We start from the raw sequence: 6,442 nt of genomic DNA, 5'->3' as shown, positions 1-6,442 counted from the left end.
AAATAAATTTTGGACAAATATATTAACATTTATGAGGTCTTCTCAATCAAATTGAAGTGGTCAATTATTTGGATGGGAATGGTTTTGTTTTGACCCTTCAAAATATCTCTAAGGTTCTAAAAATTTCCTCTAACAGTTGATTGGAAAACTTCAAATATCTTGGTATCCCAATTTCATAGGGTGCTTCGAATTTTTATACTCATAGTCTGATACCCTAAATAAATTCAAGAAGAAAATCTAAGCCAGGGGTACCCATTGGCTTTCCACTGTTGGTAGGGTAATATCAGTAAAAAAAAAATTATCCTCTCTTCTGTTATATCTTTTGGTTTTCTTACTCTTAAATTTGTAATTTCACAAATGAGTATCATGATAAGAAAGTTTTTATGGCAAGGAGGAAGGAAAAATGAAAATAAAATTCATTTCGTTCAATGGAACACAGTTCATATTCCAAAAGAAAATGGTCAATTAGTCGTAAAATACCCTTTGTTTATGAACCTAGCTATGGGAGAAAAAATAATTTGGGGGATAATTTCTTATGCAAAGGGATGGTGGAAGATAGCCTTTGTGCAAAAATAATTTAATAAAAGCCACCTGCTAAGACGTGAGACAGTGTAGTGGATTGGTCCAAGCTCCTAAATCTGGAAATTGTGTAAAACAACCAAACCTCTTATTATTGATCACCTCACTTGGCGTGCTGGGAATGGTGCTCATATTAATCTCTAGAAGGATAACTTCTCCTCATATGATCCATTGGGATATTAGGAGGATTATAAAGATTTAGCTACATGGATGCAAGAAAAAGGAATGTCAAAGTTGAAATATATTTCCCTAATGGATGAGCTTGGTCACTGGAAAGGTTGGCTCATGCCTAATCTTCATGATCACCTTAGACCTCAATGGTACAAATTGATTTCTTTATTAAAAGGTTTGGCTCCAATTTCCTTCTCTCCATAAGATCACCGCTCTTAGACTTTAAGCCCTCATCACATTTATTCAGTCAAGCATGGATACTTTCATTTAGTAAAATGGCTCCCTCACCCTCCCTCATGTAGACTATGGTCTAAAATATGGAGTAGAGATAGCATCCCGAAAATCAATACCATATGTTGGTCTCTTATGCACCAAAAAATTCTCACTGTCAAAAACATGAGGGAAAGAAATATTTATGGCTCGTCTAAATGTGTCCTCTACCTTAGTTTTGAGGAATCTATCCCTCATCTCTTTCAACATTACCCCTTCTCCCTGAAGGCCTGATAGTTAGCATTATCTCCCATCTCTTTCATTGGCTCTATTCCAGGCTCATGGGAGGACATGCTTGAAAAGTGGAGTTCTCATTATCCTTGGAGCCGAAAATCCTCCTCCTTATCAATACATTATTGGTCACCCTTCCCTAAATTCATATGTTGATACATCTCGATTGCAAGGAATAAAATAATATTCAAAAATGAACTATTAACTCCCTAGGCGGCGGCGACTAAAGCTTGCTCTTTGCTTTTTGAAGTACTTTCTATTTGAGGATTCAGTGATGAAGATATGGAGGAATTAAATAAAGAAGAATGTGTCTAGATTAAAATTGATAGGAATTTTTCTCCTTTCTCCAAATTTATGCTCAAGCCTGATAGGCATTTGTTTCCTTGAATTAGGCTTGGTCAAGAGGAATTCCTTCTGTGGAGAATGGAAAAATCGTAGCTTTCTCTCTATTTTGATGAGCCATCAAGAGGCAACCTTGGGGAGGTGAGAGCGAAAGGGGTTCTTTATAGCCCCGATGGAAAAATAGTGACACAATTTGCATGGGGTCCATGCCTATTGACTAACAACATCGCAAAACACCTCACATTGTGGAAGGGCTTGGAGGTGGCCATAGAAAAGAAAATCTCAAGACTCATAGTATTTGGAGATTCAATTCTTGTCATCCGAAAAATGACGAAGACCAAGGAAGCAATATGCTTAGATTTCTCTCCCATGAATTTAAGGGTGCGTAATTCTACCTCTTCGTTAATTGGAATTTTTTCACATTCTTAGACAGTTGAATCCGATAGATGATAATTTATCCAGAAATGGTTCAACTATGGAACAAAGAAGCCTTATATTGGATAATATTCTCAACTTTTCTCCAATTCCATAATATGATAATGAAAGCTAGAAATTTTGGTTAGATTGATGGGAGTGTTTCCACTCCTTTTAATAATGTTCTAAGGAGATTGTTTATCCATCAACAATGGAGAAACAACATGTTGAAGTCTAGGGTTTCGATTTGGAAACATGGTCAATTCCCTAGTCACTCCCTTATAAAGTAGCATATGGATTAAGTTTCGACCTCCTATGAATTTCCTATTTCAAACACGTTCATTCTCGCTCTGACTTATTAAAGGGATTACAAGTGGAAGGAACATTGACCATTTCAAGAAAGTGATGCCTTTTCTATTTATTCTCTCTTAGGTGGGATCCGAGGTGGTTCACCTCGACTGTGGAGTTCATAGGCTTGAGTAGAAGAATGAAGTTATGGGAGTCGTTTGATGTCATTCTTTCCATGTCAATTCTCTATCTGAGTAATCTTTGGGCAATGGAGTTAGATTTTCTATTGATTTTTGGCTCATGGAATGGTAGTGTTTCTACCCATATATCAAACTTATGGTTTCCTCATAGTATTATTGGATTCTCATCTCAACCGGGTTATGAAGCTAGCATTTTCACTGCTAGTGAGATATCTAGTTTTGTTTACAGTTTATGGTATGCAATGTCCAATTCCTTTGTCCCTCTAGATAATGTTGATTCTAGCCTTGTGTTGGATAGACTGTCGATGCTTCTCAAGCTATTTTAGTCTCCATCAAGAAGCTCGAGGATATGGTTGAAAGGCAGAGGATCTTGTTCCAGATTTTCCTAGAAACTAAGTTACTCCACCATCAGGCAGAAATGGAATAGGTGGTTGATGGTCTCAGCGAGGAAGTCTGAGCATTAGGTGTTTGCTTGCCTGCAATGGAAGTCATAGGGAATGGCAATCTATAGTCGGTTTTGGGTGATGAAGGTTCGAGTGTCGTTGTTAGAGGGAAAGGAACTTGATGGACTTAGAAGAATGTGTATCGATGGAAATAATCGTTGTTTAATACTTTTTTTTTTTTTAATATTGTAAGTTTGTGCATGAGGTGCAATTTTTTAAGTTTGTATTTTTGAGAAATTTACTCTCTTAAATTTAATAAATAAAAAATTAAAATAACTTTAAACTAGTTTATATAATAATTATACCTTATCTATAATATTTCCTTCACACAATATCCAAGTTTTATTATGCCAATAATCTTTTACTAGCATTATCTCTATACATTTTTAAATTAAAAAATAAAAAAAAAAAAATAAAAATATATCAATATATATATATCGAATTGAAATGAAGACAAAGATCTGTTGCATAACAAGCTTGAGCACAAAAGCATAGTACATTGCAGACATGAATGAGAACAAAGTTGGGAAATTTGTGGACAACAGATTTTTTCCAGAACAACAGTTTATATCCCAATCCATTACATCTCCAAGATCTGATACAAGTGATAATGCAACAAGCAATGGGTACATCCAAAGATAAAAATCGCAGCAAGTACCCGGAAGAAGAGAATACAAGAGAGCACCATGAAACTCGAAAGAAAGCCGAGGATTTCAGCAGAGTAAACGCCTGGATGTGATGAAGATAAGGGCAGGGAAGAAAAGCACATGAACGCAGAGAGTTATTCTGTAAGCGCAAAAATAGTCCTTATAACTCACTGAACATGAACATGGAACTCCTCCGCCTTCTATATCTTCTTCGCCACCCCTTATCCAATCGCCTGAAACCTTCTGTAAGAGGAACAGCCGGCGTTGTATGATGTCCAGGTGGGCTTCTGTTATGAATGCGAAGAAGAGAGCAGCAATGGTGGATAGGCATGCAACAGCAGAGAGATAAACGTGAATAGGAACCCACCAGATGCCATGCCCACAACTGTTGGGCTGAGAGGGAGAGTGAGAATGGGTGTTTATCAGAGACCCCAAGACTGCAAGTTGGAATACAATATAAAACACCCACCAGCACAGACGTATTAGCTGCGCTCTTCAATTTCATCCGAATGATGTGATTAACTGAGGGGCAAGAAAATGAATCCTTCATTTGCACCAAAATCAATTACATAAATTGAATACCATATGAATGAATTCAAGTGCTGAGGACATATTTAAAGTGCCCGGGAAATGTTGCAGTCTGCATGGCAGCAATTACATAAATTGATTACCATATGAATGAATTCAAGACATATTTAAAGGGAAGGCAGCAGGGGAAAGTGCCGGATATTTCCATGAAATGTTGCAGTCTGCATGGAAAACCAGAAGGAAGTATCGCTCCACTTTCCTGCGTAGAGTGAGTTGTCCTTTACCATTAACACGGTTTCTGCAAGCTTTGTACCAAGAAAACAAGAACCATACACGCAAGTTCCTACCGTTGGCCTGTCAGCGGGATGATTTTTACCGCTTTAAATGGCATATGTATCACATCAATTGCCCATTCCGGAACCAGAAGCTGCCCAGTTCATAACGATATAGACCAGACAGAAAGCCAAGTACCGTGGGGTTGCCCAGTGCGACTCGCATTTAATGTTCTGCATGGTGATGTTTAGTGCTCACCAATTTATCGTACGTGAGGGGTGGAGCATGAACCGAAGTTTCCCGTGGAAAATTCAATGGACAGGTTAATCCGGAAAATACTGGAAATTTAAGTAAGATTATGTTCAAATTTTGTAATTTTTTTTTTTTTAAATTTGGTTTATTTTCGTTAAATTTTAGGATTCAGGGTGTTCAAGAATTTTTTTGAAAGTGTTGAATTTATTTCCACTGTCAAAAAATAAAAATAATTTAGACATTCTGACATTTTGATTTTTTGAAATATTTATTTACTTATTCATACAATCAATTTACAATCTTAAAATGTATTTCTGACTGTTTTATGTTTGGATTTTTATATTTTGATTTTTTTTGAAATTTCATAGTATCAATGTAAATGAAATATATTATTTTTAAAATATTTAGTTATTTAACTATTTAAATTTATAATTTTGATTTTCAACGAATTTAATTGGAAAAATTGTTTTTGACTATGTTCATAACTTCTCCATACCTCAAGATTTTGAGGAAGTGAAATTATGTTATTTGTATAACTTGTTTGTTTCATCAAATATTAAAAAAATAATTTTCTTAATTATTTTGAAGTGAAATTATGTTATTTGTATAACTTGTTTGTTTCATCAAATATTAAAAAAATAATTTTCTTAATTATTTTGAATAATGCAAGTTGGAAATCTTTAACAAAATTTTAGGTTGGAAATCTTTTAAAAGTTATAAGATTGGGAATTTTTCTTGTAATATAATCCAATTGAGTGATAAAAGAATGCAAGTTTGAAATCTTTAATAAAAATTTAAAAGTTCTAAGATGTGAGAATTTTTTTTTTAATATCATCCGATAAAAGAATTATTGATGGGTGAATGTATAAAGATGGTTACAATTTGCGAAAAAAATCTTATTTTAATGATATTTAAAAAAAATATTAGTATAATTTTTTTATTGCAAATGTTAGCACATTTTGATGGGAATTTTGTAATAATTTAATCTAAAATGTATAATTTAAAAATAGTCTTATATATATATATATATATATAAAAAGAGAATTAAGTTATGCATATTGAAACTTTGTTTTTTTATGCAATATTATATTTTGAAGTTGGAGAGTCAATATTTGAATTGTATTTTTTGGACACATACTTTCAAGTATGATTTTTTTCTACTGTTTAAATAAATTCAAAAACCAAGAGTACCCTTTGAAGAGGAATTGTAAATGAAGATGGTGGTATTTTTTGAAATTTGTTAGTTTTGTATATTTTACGTTGTTGATTTTTCATTCAGCCCCTTTAAAACTATTCAAAAAAATTTCAAGCATAAAGTTTAAAATAAATTAGATGAAAAATATCATGTGAATTTAGAAATTCCAAACTCATATGCCATTGGACAGAGGATTCTTTCATGAATCCAACATGATCAAATCTGCCACCTAAGGAAAAATATTGTCTTAAGTTCACCATGCTATGAGATGGTATCACAGAGAAATCTGCAGTGGGAGAGCTAAAACTCTATTTTTTAGGCCCTCAACAGCTTGATTGAGTGCTTAAGGTAAAATTTGAAATAGCTCGATCAAGGGTTTAACAAAATCTTGATTGAGCTTTTAACATAGTTAAACAAGGGCTTGATCTAGCTATAGCTCCATCGAGCCTTTCCAACCATAAACTCTGTGTTGCCTTTTGGGAAGGAATTAAAAAAAAAATAGCTCGATCGAGCCGTTTTTGCCCCCTCCCAACCCGTGTGCTTGACAAAAGGTGTAAATGAGCTTCATACATTCACCTTGAGGTTGAAATTCTTCATTATTGGATTTGC

The 6,442-nt window shown here is 34.2% G+C and overlaps 1 pseudogene; it reads right to left on the bottom strand.

Annotated features, from left to right (window-relative positions):
- Positions 1 to 3,450: 3,450 nt before the first annotated feature.
- Positions 3,451 to 4,135, bottom strand: LOC149256598 (uncharacterized; annotated as a pseudogene).
- Between the last annotated feature and the right edge of the window lie 2,307 nt (positions 4,136 to 6,442).

Source organism: Pinus tabuliformis, chromosome 7 (genome assembly GCF_031772625.1).
Source record: "Pinus tabuliformis cultivar Carrire ecotype Pingquan chromosome 7, CPIR1, whole genome shotgun sequence".
Classification (NCBI taxonomy): domain Eukaryota; kingdom Viridiplantae; phylum Streptophyta; class Pinopsida; order Pinales; family Pinaceae; genus Pinus; species Pinus tabuliformis.
Note: the sequence above shows the minus strand (reverse complement) of the source record. Positions and strands in the feature narration are given on the sequence as shown.